The sequence below is a fragment of the Aythya ferina genome (assembly GCF_964211825.1).
Source record: "Aythya ferina genome assembly, chromosome: 5".
Classification (NCBI taxonomy): domain Eukaryota; kingdom Metazoa; phylum Chordata; class Aves; order Anseriformes; family Anatidae; genus Aythya; species Aythya ferina.
In genome coordinates this window covers 21,967,350-21,984,391 of record NC_140301.1, presented here as the reverse complement: position 1 = coordinate 21,984,391, position 17,042 = coordinate 21,967,350, and the positions used below count along the sequence as shown (strand labels likewise).

The following is a 17,042-nucleotide window of genomic DNA, read 5'->3' as shown; positions in this document are numbered from 1 at the left end:
CTGCCTTTTCTCTTAATGAAGGTTTCATCACACACATGCAATTAATGAGAACTGGTAACACCAAATTCTACAGAATGGCATCGTGCTTAAGGCTGAGCCAAAAGCCTCTGCTGAATTTAGGTCTGGCTTGTTTTTTTTTTGTTTTGTTTTTTGTTTGTTTGTTTGTTTGTTTTTGTAGACTACTATTCTATTCAGATTGAAAGAGTTAAGAAATTGGGAGCAAATAAAGAACCTGTGTAGACAGTGAAGTCAGGAAATCAAGGCAAGACATGCACATTATCTTGAAAACAGCATTCAAGAGCAAGCCTTGCAGTAACACAAGTGTAATGATCTAGTTTGGTTTCTAAGGCTATCCAGCAAGTAGGTTTAATAGGCAATAGGATTACATACAGTAAGCAGTACAGTAACTGATGATGACTCATTGGAAACATTTCTTAAAGTTTCCTATGCATAACATTTCAGTACACAGTCCTTTTGGAAATGATTTAAAATGAAAAGTAATATTAGGCGATTCTATTTCTAGCACCTGTTCTCTACCAGTTCTAAGAATGTTCTTGCATCAATGCTGAGCAGTAGAGCAGATGTAACAGACCAATCTGTCCTTACAGAAAAAGCTATGTATGTCCTTAATCCAAAATCCTGTGAAGCCTTTTTGCAGTGCTTGGTCATACGATTTTTTTCTATCTCATGTTTCATAGCTTCATGGTCTGAACAGCCGTCACAGTTAATTTATTTTGTAGATTACTCTCTTATCAGAGAAGCAAACCTGACTCACAGTAGCAAAACACAGTTGCCCTTGTTCTAGTAGTAGAAGCAAGCCTTATGGATTGGGCTGCACTACAACAAAGCCACAGATTTTCCACATACGAATATGCAGAAGAGTGAATGTACTGCTGTCTTATAGGTGACCATAATCTGTGCTAATTTCAGCTAATTACCATAGGGAACAAAGATCAAAGAGGATACTGTAATGTAAGCTCACAGTTTCAGTATATGTGCTGTTAATTTTCAGAAAGCTGTTTTCTAGCTAACGCTAGATTGTGCTGATAGACCTAGGTAGGGAGAAGTGATTGCAGTTGGGCCCATGCATGCTACCTTACAATTGCATTTTGTTCTGTAATTATTCTTTCCAAAGAAGGTTTGGTGCTTTTCTAATATGTCACAACAAATTTATCTGATGTCAGCTTAATTGATAGGATAAGAACAAGAACAGTTGCTAGAATTCTGCCCCCTTCCCTTCCCTTCCCTTCCCTTCCCTTCCCTTCCCTTCCCTTCCCTTCCCTTCCCTTCCCTTCCCTTCCCTTCCCTTCCCTTCCCTTCCCTTCCCTTCCCTTCCCTTCCCTTCCCTTCCCTTCCCTTCCCTTCCCTTCCCTTCCCTTCCCTTCCCTTCCCTTCCCTTCCCTTCCCTTCCCTTCCCTTCCCTTCCCTTCCCTTCCCTTCCCTTCCCTCTCCGTTTTTCTCTTTCCACTTCCCCTTTCTATTCCCTACCCTCTTCCCCCCTCCATTCTCTTCCCTTTTCATTTTTTTCCTTGAAGGTACTATCCAAAGCAGAATATGATTATGCAGCTTGCTTTATTTCTGTGAATAGCTGCTGTTGTATCTCAAAGTAGAATTTATTAGTAGGGAGTTTAAAGGGTACAAAGAGAGTTTTTGCAAATATATCACAAAGATGTATTAGGGATGCAAATCTTTCCCTAAATGAGGACAGGGTTGAAAATTGTCATCCTTTCAAGTGCTCTACTGGCTTTGATTGCAAGGTCATTGTCACCAAGGATTCACCAAGTCATTAAGATGCTGATGAAATGTAAGCAAGAAGTAGGAAAACTTGGGCTGTGTAGACCAATGGTGAGGTACTAAGTAGTTAAGTGAATTTATAGTTATTTACAAGTTCTGATGACTACTCTTTCAGAGAAGTGACTATCATAGGTAGAACCAGATCTGTCTGAAAAAAAAAGTCTTCAGAATGCATAGAAAAGAATATCTCCTCACCTGCATTTGGTCTCCATTAACCGCCTTTGCAAATCCCTACTTTGAAGTGGATTTGTTGGAAACATTAATCCTGGCACTTACTGCCAAAAAACCCAACATCATGCTAATTTACAAGAAAAATCAAATAGTAAGAGAAAAATCATTCCATTGGTAATTGAGTTATGAGCAATGAAAGGAATGTTCTCACAGGAAATTCAAATTTGATTGCTTTTTTAGCTGAATAACAAAACCAATAAAGTAAGATATTGCTGCTGATTGTATTACTACAGCTATTGTTGAGTTATTAATTAGGTACTCTAAAATTTTGCATGAAAAATTATTATCTAAATAACAACCCCTGTTACACAAAGTTCTGTAACCAAAACACATGAAAAGAAATTGTTTTTTGGTCTCATATTACCTAGTGGTGCTCCTGAAGAAGGATTTGCAGCATACCATTGTATGTAGAGATGACACTGTGATTTCCAAGAGCATGGAAATGTTATAAATATGGAAAAAAAATCAATCTAATAGGTAAAAAGCAATTTATTCATCTGGAGAGATTATTTCAAATAATACTGAATGTAAAGATCAAATAATTTTAACAGAAAGTATAGTGTGAATTTTCAGTCAATACTATTTTATCTGGTGCATGCAAAACCTAGGAGGCAATAGCACTAATTAAGGAACTAAATTCAGTAATGATACAAGGCAGATTACAGAGTACATTCTGTGCAGGTATCAATTCTATATTTAGAGCAGAGGTAGTAGGGTGATAGGCGCACTTTAATGCTAATAAGAAATGAAAGATTAGATAAGAGGAACAGACCTATTTAATTAGTTGCCATTATGGGGGATCACAGAAAGGTATCTTAATGGGTTTGCCCATCTAACTCATATTATTTGTGGAAATACTTTTCACATGTGAACACAGAAAATACGTATTGTTTTCTCCATTGAACAGTATGCTAAGGGCACAATCTTCTTTTCTTTCCTTAAACAACAGTAATAAATGCAATCCGATTGTCCTCAGGCCAGTTGCACTCTTCCAAAGTAGTGTGTGGCTGTCCTCTGGGTTGTGGTACATCTGGTGGGGGTGGTTTGAGGTTCAAAGAGAAGCTGCAGTGGTAGAGCAGTGACCGATGGGGAAGAGCAGCCTACAATAATATTATCTGTTTTCAGACTGACTGGGGGATTCCTATACATATAAGTAATAATTTCTTGCAGACTTTGAAGAATGAGGTAGGATTGGATATTGTATGGGATGGGAGGGAAAGCATGAGGATGTAATTTACAGGAGCAAGTTAATTCTGTAGCATCTTAATGATTTTCCTTTACTGCTGTTCAAAAAGCTCCTAAGAGTAGTTTTTGCTTGGCTCCTAGATAATTCGCTGCTGTCACGGTTGCTCTGCAAGCAGTAGGCCCAAAGAAAGCAATTCTCAGGAGCAGCATTATTCAAAATTTGTGTGCACATCCATATAGTATAGTAGGCAGTGTTATCCTCTTTTAGCTGTGGGGAAACAAAGAGGGAAGTTGTGATCTCCCTGAGATAATTGAAGGAGCTGAGATGATTAGAGCTGAGATGCAATTCCTTGCTCCAAGGCCTATATCCAGACCATGAGACCATTGCTGTTACATCTTTCTCCTTAACCTGTCAAACTGTGATAGTTCTCTTGGTACTTGTTTTGATACTAAACTGACACATTCAGATATCACTTCCTATGTGTGAATTCTTACTCAGTGTTTTGCGGTAATAGCGACAACATCAATATTTAAAAATAAACAAGTTGTTTAGTCTTATGTTTGTTAAATAAAAGCTTGTCCTAAAAAAAAAAAAAAAAAAAAAAAAAAAAAAAAAAACAGCTCTTAAAATTCATTACATTCTGTGAATGAATGTCTCATTAAGTACAAAATGTCATTTAAATTGGAAAATGATTACCTCCCACATTGTTACAGCTACTGCTACAAACCAACCAATTTCAATAAATCTGAGTGCTCCCATCCTACAACAATATCTGTTTTTCTCTCACTGTATTGCTCATCACTGACAATCTCTTGTCCCATTCTAGCATGCATCATGGCAGCCCAGGAATATTTAAGGTTGAAATATAGCCCAGAGGAAATATAACCACGTTGAAGTGGGCTTTCTTATGTGAGTGACATTAAAAAATAATAATAAGAAGATTCCTTTTCTCTCCCAGCTGTGCTGAGTCTTGTAAGGATGGAGTTAACTTTCTTCATAGCAGCCTATTTGGTGCTGTGTTTTGCATTTGTGGTTAAAACTGTTCTAATAACACACTAATATTTTGACTGCCCACCACAGCAAGTAGGCTCAGTGTGGGCAAGAAGTTGGGAGGGGACACAGCCAGGACATCTGACCCAAGCTGGCCAAAGAGATATTTCATACCCTATAACTTCATGCTGAGCAATAAAATCTGGGGTAAAGGAAGAAGGGGAGGCATTTGTTCTCTAAGGAGGCCATTGCTCAGAGACCAGCTGTGTATTAGTCTGCTTGTGGGAGGTGCTGAGTGATTGCCTTTGCAACAGTAGATCTTTTTCTTTCACTTAAACTTTCACTCATTAAACTGTCTTTGTCTCAGCCTACAGTGCTTTCTCACTTCTGCTCTTGCTGTTCTCTCCCCCATCCTGCTGGAGGTTGGAGTGAGCAGCTGTGTGGGTGCTTAGCTGCTGGCTGGGGTCAACCCACCACTACTGATGACATTTCCTTGGGTTCATGCATATGAATATTTTAACCCATCAGGGTGGTTTGGATGAGAGCGGGTAGAATAGCCTTAAACCTCTGTCACTAGAAACAAACACTTTGTAGTTAAGTGTAGCTGAGCTCTTAGACTTTCCACTGTATGGTAACAAATAAAAAAAAAATGGTGTACTGCATAAAGATTTGGTAGGTCTATACAAATAAAAACTTTCTTTTCTCTGAAATAAAATTTTATTTTTCCTCCAAAGATTAAGGAGGATGTTCTTTAACTATGAAATGTGATTAGTATACTTGAGATCTACCTCATGTTCAGTGAACTCTGGTTCACAAGGCAATGTCTAGGTGAAAAAGAATAGCAATGTATGAAGAAAAGACAGTAATATTGGTCAAGAGCACTGTCTAACCCCTGATTTCATATAAGTAGTAAAACAGCTTTAGAATTAGAATTACAAATATAGGGAAAAATTGGGTACATGCTCAAACAAAGCTAGTTGTGCCCACAGCCATGGTAATTACATGCCTTATTTGAGACTTCTCTATCTTGGATTCTGAATGGAATTTTGAAGCCCTCAGGAGTATTCTCAGGACAGAAGGGCTTTGGGTAGCATCAGAAATGTGCAGTAGGCACAGCTGCAGACCCCAAAGTCAATTAAGTGACAACAGCATAGAGTGAGAATAATGAATATGATTGGGGAAAAAAAAAAGAACTTAAAAAAGCCTGATGAGCACTATGTAGATTTGAGTAGCCATTAAAAGTACATAGAAACATTTCAAATTCAATAAAAATAATGCACACAATTTATTATTATGCCATTTGTAATTGTGTAGTTTAGAAAATGTTTACTTTTTAATATTTTCTTAGGCAGTATTGCTTTGGTTTAGTTCTTGTTTTAATGATTGTAGTGCTGAACCATCTAGGAGATACCACATGGGTATGAATGCTGGATGAATGTAGTCCTATGTCTGTACATAGCAAATTCGAGGTACAAGGTGTTACTATATACAAATAGTCAACATGTTTCTTGAGTTGTATTTCCCCTGTATTCGGCTCTGTATGTATATGGCTCTACTTTTATTGCTCTATATCCTTAATTTTTTAATGTAAAACATCACTTTTCATTTCTATTAGTGGAGATTTCATGTATATATCACTACTTATTTTTTCCTAAAATATGCCAGTAATATGCAGATATGTGATTCTTGCTCCAATAAGAATAGTATCTATTCTGTACCACAGAAATATTTTTTGTTTTCCCTGAGTTTTTCCAGCCACCACTTTTTTTTTTTTTTTTTTTTTGTTAAGACCTCATATTTAAAATTGATCGTCTTTCCTCCTCATTTGTGCTGATTTCTAGCAGATGGGTATGAGAGAAACCTGAAAGGGTCATATTCATATTCATTACCATTCACTTGCTTAAGGTCTAAAATGTTGCTTCCAGTGCATAAGATTACTGAGATTTTTATATTTTTTTTTGGAGGACTGGAGATGAGAGCACAATATGGCAAAAAATATCTAGAAGAATTTCTTTCACTGTTGAAAGTGATATATAGCTCAGTAAACATTTGCAAGTAAAAGTATCTCTTGAGGCTCAGTGCATGTCAGTGAACAGCTCAGTCATTTCTGCTGTATTGTTTTTTTACACGAGTAACCACAGTCCAAAGCAATTTCCGTATGACTTAGGATCTTAGGTCACAGTTCTTTGCAGCCTTGCCAGCTTTATTCAATGAGTGGGATGATTTCTGGTAGTTAAATTTAAGCTCAAATGTCAATTAAAGGACACCAGAGGAAGTCTGTGAATGAACTAGATCCATATTTTACTGAGGATAAGTCAAGTATGCCCACTTATATTGTGACTATCCAGTCTCATACAACACAGCAAGTATAGTATTTTTCAATAGAAATCTGACTTTACTTGATAGGAAGTGACAAAATACAAAAAAATGTTGTTTTTTTCTGGATATATTCAAGTTCAGTTATTCATCATTATTGTGTGTGATCAGAATGGGTATAATGCAATTGCCAGCTATCAAAAAAACTGTCAAATCTACATAGCAAATTTTTAACTGCTTAAAAATAAAATAAATAGACTGATTTGCCTCTATTCAGAGCAATCCACGATGCTCTGCAAATCGCAGATGCCACCATTGTCATGCAATATAAATCTACCTACTCTATTTCAGTTTGTTCTTACAAGCCCACTGTTTTTATAACTCAGAATATCCACACCCACACACAAGAAAGGTACCAAAAAAAAAAAAAAAACACAACTGTTCTGTGCTTCTAAAAATATACTAGATTTGTAAAAAGAGCAGCAATTTCCTTAATCAATAGCAAGGTCATAATTTTTTTTAGGAATATTTTTGTTGATGTCCTAATTCTGTAATTGTTTGATTTAATATAATTTGTCTGGATTATTTTCAAAGAGGTTGGTTTTGGGGAGAGGTCTTAAAAAAAATATATAGGTACCCATTTAGCTGGTTCCACTAGAAATATGCTTCATAGTAATAAGCTGTTTTGGAAAAGTTGAAAGACCATTGTTTGAAAACTGAACCCAACCTTTAAGTGTCAACTGTGTGTATATTTTCTGTATCAAAAGTTCAAAGAGCTCTTTCTCCTTATGAAACAATGCCTTTGATCTTCTCTTAAAATCTGGAGGTTTTTCATGCTTCATACCCAATGAGGATGGGGAGAGGGAAGAAAGATGAGGCATGATATCCCCAGTATCTGAGTGGTTCTTTTCTGTTTATCACAGGACCATACAGTTGACTAGGACAGCATCAGGAGATTGACTGGGAAAGAAAGCTATCAAAATAACTGATCAGTATTCAGAGAACTTGTGAAACAAGAGTAAGGCAACCATATGGAAATGTCATGGGACTGCGTGTCCCAAAAGACTTCCATCTCTTCCTCCTGTTCCTCCCCAGCTCACAGTCAGCTGTGATACAGTGCAGTGGTGTGCTCTTGGAACATCACTGAACAAAGCAGTATGACAGAGTTGTGAGAAGCCTCACTGCAGACTTTTCCTCCCACTTTGCATGAGAGCTACCTTTAAGCTGAGGGCTTCATCCTTGTACCTTCCTCAGATACATTGCAGGTAGGCCTGCAAGCCCCACTGTGTACTAACAGGCTTGTCTTCTTGATTTGACCTCAGCCCCACCTCATCATTACAGGTGCATCTGGCAGTCACTCACATGTTACCTGACCCTGGTTAACATCACCAGACCTGCTCTACTCTGTTTGCACAGGCACTGCAGCCCTTGTGGATGAGGTCATAGTCCTGCACCTGCATGGTTGTAAAGCCCAGCTCTCAGCTTACCTTCCCTTGCAGAGCAGCCTGCTGTTCCATCCATCATGCTGGTCTCTTTTCCTCAGGAACCAGAGACAATGGAACAGCACAAAGCTGCATCACAAGACATGACATTGGGAACAATTTACTGGCAGGGTGGTCAAACACTGGAACAGGCTTCCTAGAGAGGTGGTTGATGTCCCGTGCCTGTCCACGTTCAAGAGGCATTTGGACAATGCCCTTAATAACAGGCTTTAACTTTTGGTTAGCCCTGAAGAGGTCAGGCAGTTGGACTAGACAATCTTTGAAGGTCCCCTCTAGTTGAACTATTCTATTCCAATAACAAAGTGTCTTTTTTGACACTCTTAATAACGTTAAAATAAACTATCTCACTAAAATATATACAGGAGACACTGTAATCCAGAAAACATTTCATCGGATCACCCTGAGCTATATTCATATTACAATAAAATACATATGACATAACCTTTTCTTTTCTTTTCTTTTCTTTTCTTTTCTTTTCTTTTCTTTTCTTTTCTTTTCTTTTCTTTTCTTTTCTTTTCTTTTCTTTTCTTTTCTTTTCTTTTCTTCTATTCTGTTCTAAGTCAAGGCTAATGCTATGGGCAGAGAATAAAGTCTATGTAGAATTTGTAACTATAGTTTTGTCTACTTCATTAGGTTTAAGCCTGTAGTTCAAGAGCTCTATATTGTTATGTTTATGTATGTTTTGCAGACAGACCAAACTTTGCTCTACTTTACCATGAGCCTGCATGGCTTAGCATGGTACAGTGCTGAAGAAAATACATTTTTATTTCAATGTGATCTTATTGGCTTAAACACAAGGCAGACTTGACATGGCTGTATGGCTTTTGCCAGCAATAACAACTCACATCTGGTTAGAGTACTGTGGATGCAGTAAGCTCTGGTGTTCTGGTGAAACCCCCACGTGTAAATAAATATACATGTATATTGCTTATGGCTTGGGCTTTCTCTTATGGCCCATTTGATAGGAGACTCCACATTCCAAGCAGATGCTGATCAGGCTTCTGTTATTATTTAGCATTAGTCTCCTTTCTGAAGATTCCATTAACATGCAATGTTAATGAAGTTTCATGAAGTAGCCAGGAAAACCCATGTCAGAGAGCAGCAAGAGCAGGCTGTCCTGCAAATGCATCAGAGCCAGGAGCTGAACATAACAAGGCAGACACAGGTCTCACCGACAGGGTTCTATTTCATAGTACCCAAACAGGGAGAGCAGAGCAGGTTCAGTGACAGTAATCAGTTGTAGCCAAGAGTCCAAATCACCAATCAAGTCCCTGATGATGAGGCAGATTCAGGGTCAAACTAGAAAGCTGAATGAGAAAGTCAGGGACATGGTAAAGTCCAAAGACCATGACTTGAATCAGACACAGGGTTAGTGACTCCAAACAAGTCTGCAGAGATCAGAGGTCAAGCCGGGAAGTTAGACCAGAGGGCAGGGTTAGTGTTTGGGTGAATGGGGTTCATGGCTAGACTTAGGCGTGGCTACAGACCCACTGAGTGTAGCACAAGCAGGAATCAACAGTGAGAGCCTCAGCTTAAATCAGGGGGCCCTGCTGAGGCTTCTTTTGGGCAGAGGCTCAGCAGAGGCACCTTCCAGTTATTTCTTCATAGCATCTTGTAGCAACAAGATGGCCTTAAATGCAGAAGGATTGACCCTTGAAGACATGTACTCAGGGCCCTAACAGTCCAATTGGTATGAGATACTGCAATTCATCTCCAAGGTAATAAGTCTTTTCTACATTTTTTGTAGAAATTCAATATTTTAAGATAACAATCTAGCTATAAAAAATCTACAGGGAGACTATAGCTAACATGAGTAAAACTCACTTCTGCATAAGTTTTCTCAGAAACATTACAAAACTGTGAAAACAGAAGTTACATTTTAATCTGGGTTAATATCTCTTTAGAAAAGACATTTTTAAGGAATTAGTTTCTTGGTTTTCCTTTTGTGGTAGAGGTATAATTAATCTGCCAACAAGCAGAGTGAGAAAAAAAAGCTACTCTATGCATTTTTTTTTTTAATTTAAAAATTCCTTTTTACGAGTTTTTGTTTCTCATTTTCTGGTTGTCTTTATAATTGTCCCTCTGCCTTCTTTCTATTCTGGATGGGTATATACTTATGTGTTTAACTTTGATTTAATTATTTTTTGCTGTATGCACTTGGACTGTCTGAGCAAATTTGTGCTGGTATACATACTTTAAGTGTTGATATTGCATCAGATACCGATTCCCTCAAAACAGGCTGATGGTCCATCTGGTTCAGTATCCTGTTTCCTGTAATGGCTAGTAACAGATGCTTGACAGGAGATTGCAAGAAATCCCATACAGCCCAATTTTGATACATTTATTCATTAGGGTATTATTTTCTGAGTTGAAAGTGGGCTAATGCTTTGCAGAGTTAATATGCTTTTATTTTTAAAAAAGTTATCTTACCACATAGCAATGATCGGTCTTTATTCAAATGTGTATTCAGTCCTTTCAAATACAGAATCAGACCTTTTTTGAATTATACGAAGTGCTCACAGACAATTCTGTTATGTCCAGTCAAAATTTAATGTGGAAATATTCAGTCTTCTGGCTTTCAAACTATTTATCCAGACCACTAGTAGATCAAATTCATTTTTACAGCACATTTAATAGAGAATAATCATACAAACTGATAGATAATACACTCAAGATTAAATAAGCATATATGTGCAAATTGAACAATAGCTAACATCTGGAACACCTGGAATTTATTGAACTTAACGATCTGTTATTAAGGAACGATTAGTTATCTTTCCTCTACACACAACCAGCAATAGTACTAATATCACTAAAAGATGTAGATGAGTCATTTTCTCCATTATGATTTCTAAGTACTGATAAATTATCACATTCTAGTCATTCTGTGAACAATACAAGTAATACAAGTAGTATTGGATATAGTATTCCAGATGCCCAATTTCTTTTATGTAGAGATTTTTCTTTATTTTCACATCCCTGTGCTATACACAAACCTCCAGGTCAATGCATCTGCAGCAGTGTGCACATTAAAGATGCCAAGTAATGTGAATGCTGAACAGATGGTTTTGTGCAGGCCAGTGCTATATCTTGCCCCTGTGCAGATCTGTTTCAAAGCAAGAAGAGCTGAGACTGATCTCTTTTATTAGCATTCCTAATGCTAATGCTAATAAAATTAGCATTAATTTTAATGCTAATTAAATTTTAATTCTAATGCTAAGGGGGAAGGGGCTAAAACCAGGCACACCGGTGAAGACCTGAGGGATGGTACGCTAGAATCAGAGGGGCTGTGTGCCAGTGAGGTCCTTCGGTCAGATCCACAAGGTGCTGAGTGTAAGGAGACGCACTTGAAATGCTTTTACACAAACGCACGCAGTATGAGGAATAAAATAGATGAGCTCGAAGTCCTGGCCCAGTCCCGCAACTACGACATCATCGGCATAAGCGAAACCTGGTGGGATGAGTCCTGTGACTGGGGTGTTGCGATAGATGGTTACAGGCTCTTCAGGAGGGACAGGCAGGGTAGGCGAGGTGGTGGGGTGGCGATGTATGTGAAGCAGGGGCTGGACTGTGTGGAACTTCAGGTCGGCGATGGCAAAGTTGAGAGCCTCTGGGTAAGGATCAAGGGACGAACGAATAAAGGGGATGTCGTTGTGGGAGTCTATTACAGACCGCCTGGCCAGGACGATAGCGCCGATAAATTATTCTTTACAGAACTAAGAGAGGCCTCGAGATTAACTCCCCTTGTCCTTATGGGGGACTTCAACTTGCCGGACGTTAACTGGGAGTGCCACACGGCTGACACGAGCAGGTCCAGGAGGTTCATGAAGCACCTAGATGATAACTTCTTGGTGCAGGTGCTAACGGAGCCAACTAGGAAAGGTGCCCTCCTAGACCTGTTGCTAGAAAACAGAGAGGGTCTGGTGGGAGATGTGGTGATTGGTGGCCGCCTCGGTCATAGCGACCATGAAGTGGTTGAGTTCAAAATTTATGGTGACAGAAGGAAAAGTGCCACCAAAACCTCATCCCTAGATATGGGGAAAGCGGACTTCAGGCTGCTCAGGGAACTAGTCAGCAAGGTCCCCTGGGAAACTGCTCTTGAAGGCCTCGATGTCCACCAGTGCTGGTCACTCTTTAAGCGATGCCTCCTAGAAGCACAAGATCAGGCAATTCCAAAATATCGCAAGTCAGGCAGGCGGGGCAGGAGGCCGGCGTGGCTGACCAGGAACGTTCTAATGGAGATTAGGCGGAAACAGAGAGTGTTTCGCTACTGGAAGGAGGGCATGAAAAGAATATGAAAAATTTCCGTCATGGAAAGAATACAGGGATGCTGTTCGTGTTTGTAGGGAGAAAGTTCGTGTGGCCAAAGCACAGCTAGAGTTGAAGCTGGCTGTGTCTGTGAGAGAAAATAAAAAGGGTTTTTTTAGATATGTAAATGGAAAAAGGAGAACTAAAGAATACATAGGGCCGCTCCTTGATAGGGAAGGTCTCCTCACAGACGATGACATAGGCAAAGCAGAGACACTTAACGCCTTCTTTGCCTCAGTCTTCAATGCCGATGATGGGCTTCGGGACCCAGGGTGCCCTGAGCTGGAGGGCCGGGACGGTGGGGATGACAAACTCCCAACTGACCCTGAACGTGTGCGGGATTTGCTACTCCACCTGGATCCCTACAAGTCCATGGGTCCGGATGGGATTCATCCCCGGGTGCTGAAAGAGCTGGCGGACGTCATCGCGGAACCTCTTTCAATTATTTTTCAACGATCCTGGGAATTTGGAGAGGTCCCGGTAGACTGGAAGCTGGCAAATGTTGTGCCAATTTTCAAGAAGGGTCAGAAAGAAGACCCTAGCAATTACAGGCCTGTCAGTCTCACGTCAGTGCCTGGTAAAATCATGGAGAAGTTGGTTCTCGGACTTATTGAGGCGCACCTGGGGGACAAAGCAGTCATTGGTCCCAGCCAGCATGGGTTTGTGAAGGGTAGGTCCTGCCTAACTAACCTGATTTCCTTTTATGATAAGATCACCCGTATGGTGGACCAAGGGAAACCAGCTGATGTGATTTTTTTGGACTTCAGCAAGGCTTTTGACACGGTTTCCCATAGGATCCTACTGGACAAAATGTCCACCATACAGCTAAATAAAAACATCATACGATGGGTGAGCAATTGGCTAACGGGCAGGGCCCAAAGGGTTATGGTAAATGGGGCTGTGTCAGGCTGGCGGGCGGTCACCAGTGGGGTCCCTCAAGGCTCCATTTTAGGGCCGGTACTTTTCAATATTTTTATAAACGATCTGGATGTAGGAATAGAGGGTATTTTGAGCAAGTTTGCTGATGACACCAAACTTGGAGGAGTTGTGGACTCAAATGAGGGCGTAAAGGCCTTACAGAGGGATCTGGACAGGTTGGAGAGCTGGGCGATCACCAACCGCATGAAGTTCAATAAGAGCAAGTGCCGGGTCCTGCACCTGGGACGGGGAAACCCTGGCTGCACGTACAGACTGGGCGATGAGACGCTGGACAGCAGCCTAGAAGAGAGGGATCTGGGGGTCGTGGTAGACAGCAAGTTGAATATGAGCCAGCAGTGTGCCCTGGCAGCCAGGAGGGCCAATCGTGTCCTGGGGTGCATCAAGCACGGCATCGCTAGTAGGTCAAGGGAGGTGATTGTCCCGCTCTACTCTGCGCTGGTGCGGCCTCACCTCGAGTACTGTGTGCAGTTCTGGGCACCACAGTATAAAAAGGACATGAAACTGTTGGAAAGTGTCCAGAGGAGGGCTACGAAGATGGTGAAAGGCCTGGAGGGGAAGACGTACGAGGAATGGCTGAGGTCACTGGGCCTGTTCAGCCTGGAGAAGAGGAGGCTGAGGGGAGACCTCATCACAGTCTACAACTTCCTCGTAAGGGGGTGTCGAGAGGCAGGAGACCTTTTCTCCATTAACACTAGTGACAGGACCCGCGGGAACGGGGTTAAGCTGAGGCAGGGGAAATTTAGGCTGGACGTCAGGAGGGGGTTCTTCACAGAGAGGGTGGTTGCACACTGGAACAGGCTCCCCAGGGAAGTGGTCACTGCACCGAGCCTGTCTGAATTTAAGAAGAGATTGGACTGTGCACTTAGGCACATGGTCTGAACTTTTGGGTAGACCTGTGCAGTGTCAAGAGTTGGACTTGATGATCCTTAAGGGTCCCTTCCAACTCAGGATATTCTATGATTCTATGATTCTTTGTGTTTGTTTGTTTTGTTTTGTGTGTGTTTGTGATTATATTAGAGTTGGAACTTTTAATTATTTTGTGGGACTTGAAAGGTTCCTTTTCATGGAAAGTTCCCAGAAGTAGGTCAGGTATCACATGTGGTAACAGCTTAAAAGAGGGCACAAAGATGAGTTGCAGCAGAGGTTTTGGAAACTAAGCTGGAAGCAACCACAAAGTGTGTGGGCTTTTTGGCACTCTAAAGCCCCTAAAATACAAAGACTAAGAAAAAAGACCTTTTAGTACTGGCACTTGGCAATCTTTCTTAGTCTAACAGTATATAAACAGCAGAATTTGTTTACAATTACACAAAACATATTTCAAAACATGTATTGTTTGATACTTAAGTCAACTTTCCATTCTGTATTATCTTACATGTATAAATGAGTCTTCTAAATGAATCTTCATTTTAAACTAATAAACATATTAAAATATATGAGAATTCAAATTCAAGCAGTCAAAACTTTCAATATGGCTGGTTTCAAGGTGCCTGCAAAAACTTAATTCTTCACCATCATTCCCCTTGCATGCCTTGCATTGTAGTACGTTGCTTAATTAAAGCATCACAGACACTGTTTTTCACAGGACCCCTGTCACATTCCCTGCAGAGGATGGACAATGGTTTCTTAATGAGCATTTATTCAGAGTTTTGTTTCTGCTCATTGTTCAATGTGTGGTCCTATGCCTTTTTTGCTGTGCATTATTCAAACTTTACTTAGAAGACAGAATTCTTTAACATCCTTTCTGTGGCATTCATTACTGTGCTATCTGATTATTTCATGCAACAGTTAATTTATGTTCCTTTTGTCCTTATGACAATGAGGATGTGCTTCTCATTTTACAGGTGGGAAGTTGATACAGGCAGACAGCAAAGGGAAATTTATGTTTTAAACTAAAAGTCCCAAATATGAGAAACCCAACTTCAGTTCTGTTACGTAGAACAAATTATGTTAAGGTGCTATTGTTACTATTGCAAATTTGAGCACTTATCATTCAAGAAAATCAGACCTCCAAGAATCAAACTGATCTCCAATCTGAGATCTGCAAAGATCTTGGCTTCTTAACCCATTGCAGTAACTGACTGAAGTAGCAAACTGTCATACTCTGTAAGGATCAAGGGCATGCAAGACATAGTTAAGTCAAGAATTTTGTTAGTATGTCCTAGCAGAAGAATACTGGATTTCATTGCAGATGCTGAAAATTGTTTTTGCTTTATATTTCTGCCCATACTCTACAGACCTCACTCCTGCCCCATTCTCCAGTTCCTATGTCAGTATATTCTATATATTATAATAATAATTACTATACAGTACTGTACTATATTATATTATATTATATTATTCTTTCTTCTTATCTTTGGTTCACGGCCTGAAGAATATAATTCTCTTTAGTCACATTCATTTCCTTCAGGTGCTTTAAGCCTCTTGAGTACCAACTTCCCAAATTTCTTATCAAGTAGTTTCTCTAGTATTTCTATCTTGGTCTTTCTCATCTATGTAGTTTAGGAAATTCACTGAAAGACAAATAAAATAATGTCTATAAATTGTATCAAAATTTAACCCAATTCCTCCAATTAGTAATAGCATTTGCAGCAAAAATTCTACAGCATATCCCCAGTTTGGTGCAAGTTCAATGAAGTTCAATTGTGAAATACTAGAAATTTAGTTCTAATAACATTTCAGTCAACATGCAAGTTTTTTAGGTCTTATATAACATTGTCAAATTTGGGCAGATTTTGTAGGGGCAGCAGAAGGAGCATTACTCAACAAATGCCATCTTCTAAATGAGGAGCTCTAAAATACAAAAGCTGCATATAACAGAAGTGGATTTTTTAACCTTTTTCTTACAAAATGCTCTACTGTTCTGGCTGAAATTTAAAAAATAAAACAAAACAAAATATCCCAAGACAGACAACATGTAAAATTTTAGCTCAGATATGTAAACAATTTCAGCATTATGCAGGGAGAAATGTTATTATAATTTGAAATGTAAATAAATAATATCAATAACTAAATAATTTTGTTTGGAAAGGATATCAGGATGTTGTCTAGGTCAACCCCATGTTCCAGGCTCTGCTCTGGGTAGCTTTTTCCAATGTTTGACCACCTCTCCAGGCTGAACATGGGTCTCTCAGCCTCCACTCATCAGTCAAGTTCTGCATCCCTCCTGTCACTTTGGTGGCCCTGCATTGGACTCATTTCAGTATGTGACTGTCTTTGTTGCACTGCAGAACCCTAAGCTAGGTACAGTATTCCAGATACAGTTGCATAAGAGCGGAACAGAGAGGAATAATTATTTCCTTAACCTGCTGCATGAGCTCCATCTAATGCAGCCCAGTCTGTGGTTGACCTTCTTTGCCAGAAGGCATACTGTTGGCTCACGTTTTTTGTCTACTCTAGCCCAAAGAATTTTTTCTGTAACATTGTCTTTTATCCATTCAGCCACTGCCTTTATAGTTTCATGACATTAATTCATCTCAGACATAGGATGTTGCATTTGCAAGTGTTAAACTTCAAGAGTTTCCTGACAGACTACTCCTCTGGCCTGTCAAGCACTCTCTGAGTAACAGCCTGCTCTCCAACATATCTATTACTCCCACCAGCTTGGTGAGTTGTGTTCTGTCCTCTTATCCAGACCATTAATAAAGACACTAAAAGGTATTTTCCCTGATACCAATCCTTGATGGATACTGCTGTTAGCCAGCCATCACATGGGCTTCTTCCTGACAATCTAAGCCCTCAAAGCCTTCAGGTCCAACCATTTTTCCATAGTATGAAAC

General features: G+C 39.8%; 1 long non-coding RNA gene across 2 annotated transcripts in view; it reads left to right on the top strand.

Annotated features, from left to right (window-relative positions):
* LOC311437671 overlaps positions 1–17,042 on the top strand; it is a 147,682-nt gene that overhangs the window by 71,847 nt on the left and 58,793 nt on the right. The window contains exon 1 of one of the 2 annotated variants that reach the window (XR_014693631.1): positions 9,549–9,737. The exons of the other annotated variant lie outside the window; for it this stretch is intronic. This is a non-coding gene — a long non-coding RNA (uncharacterized lncRNA). Of the gene's footprint in view, positions 1–9,548; positions 9,738–17,042 lie in introns of those variants that run through there. 2 annotated transcript variants of the gene reach the window in all.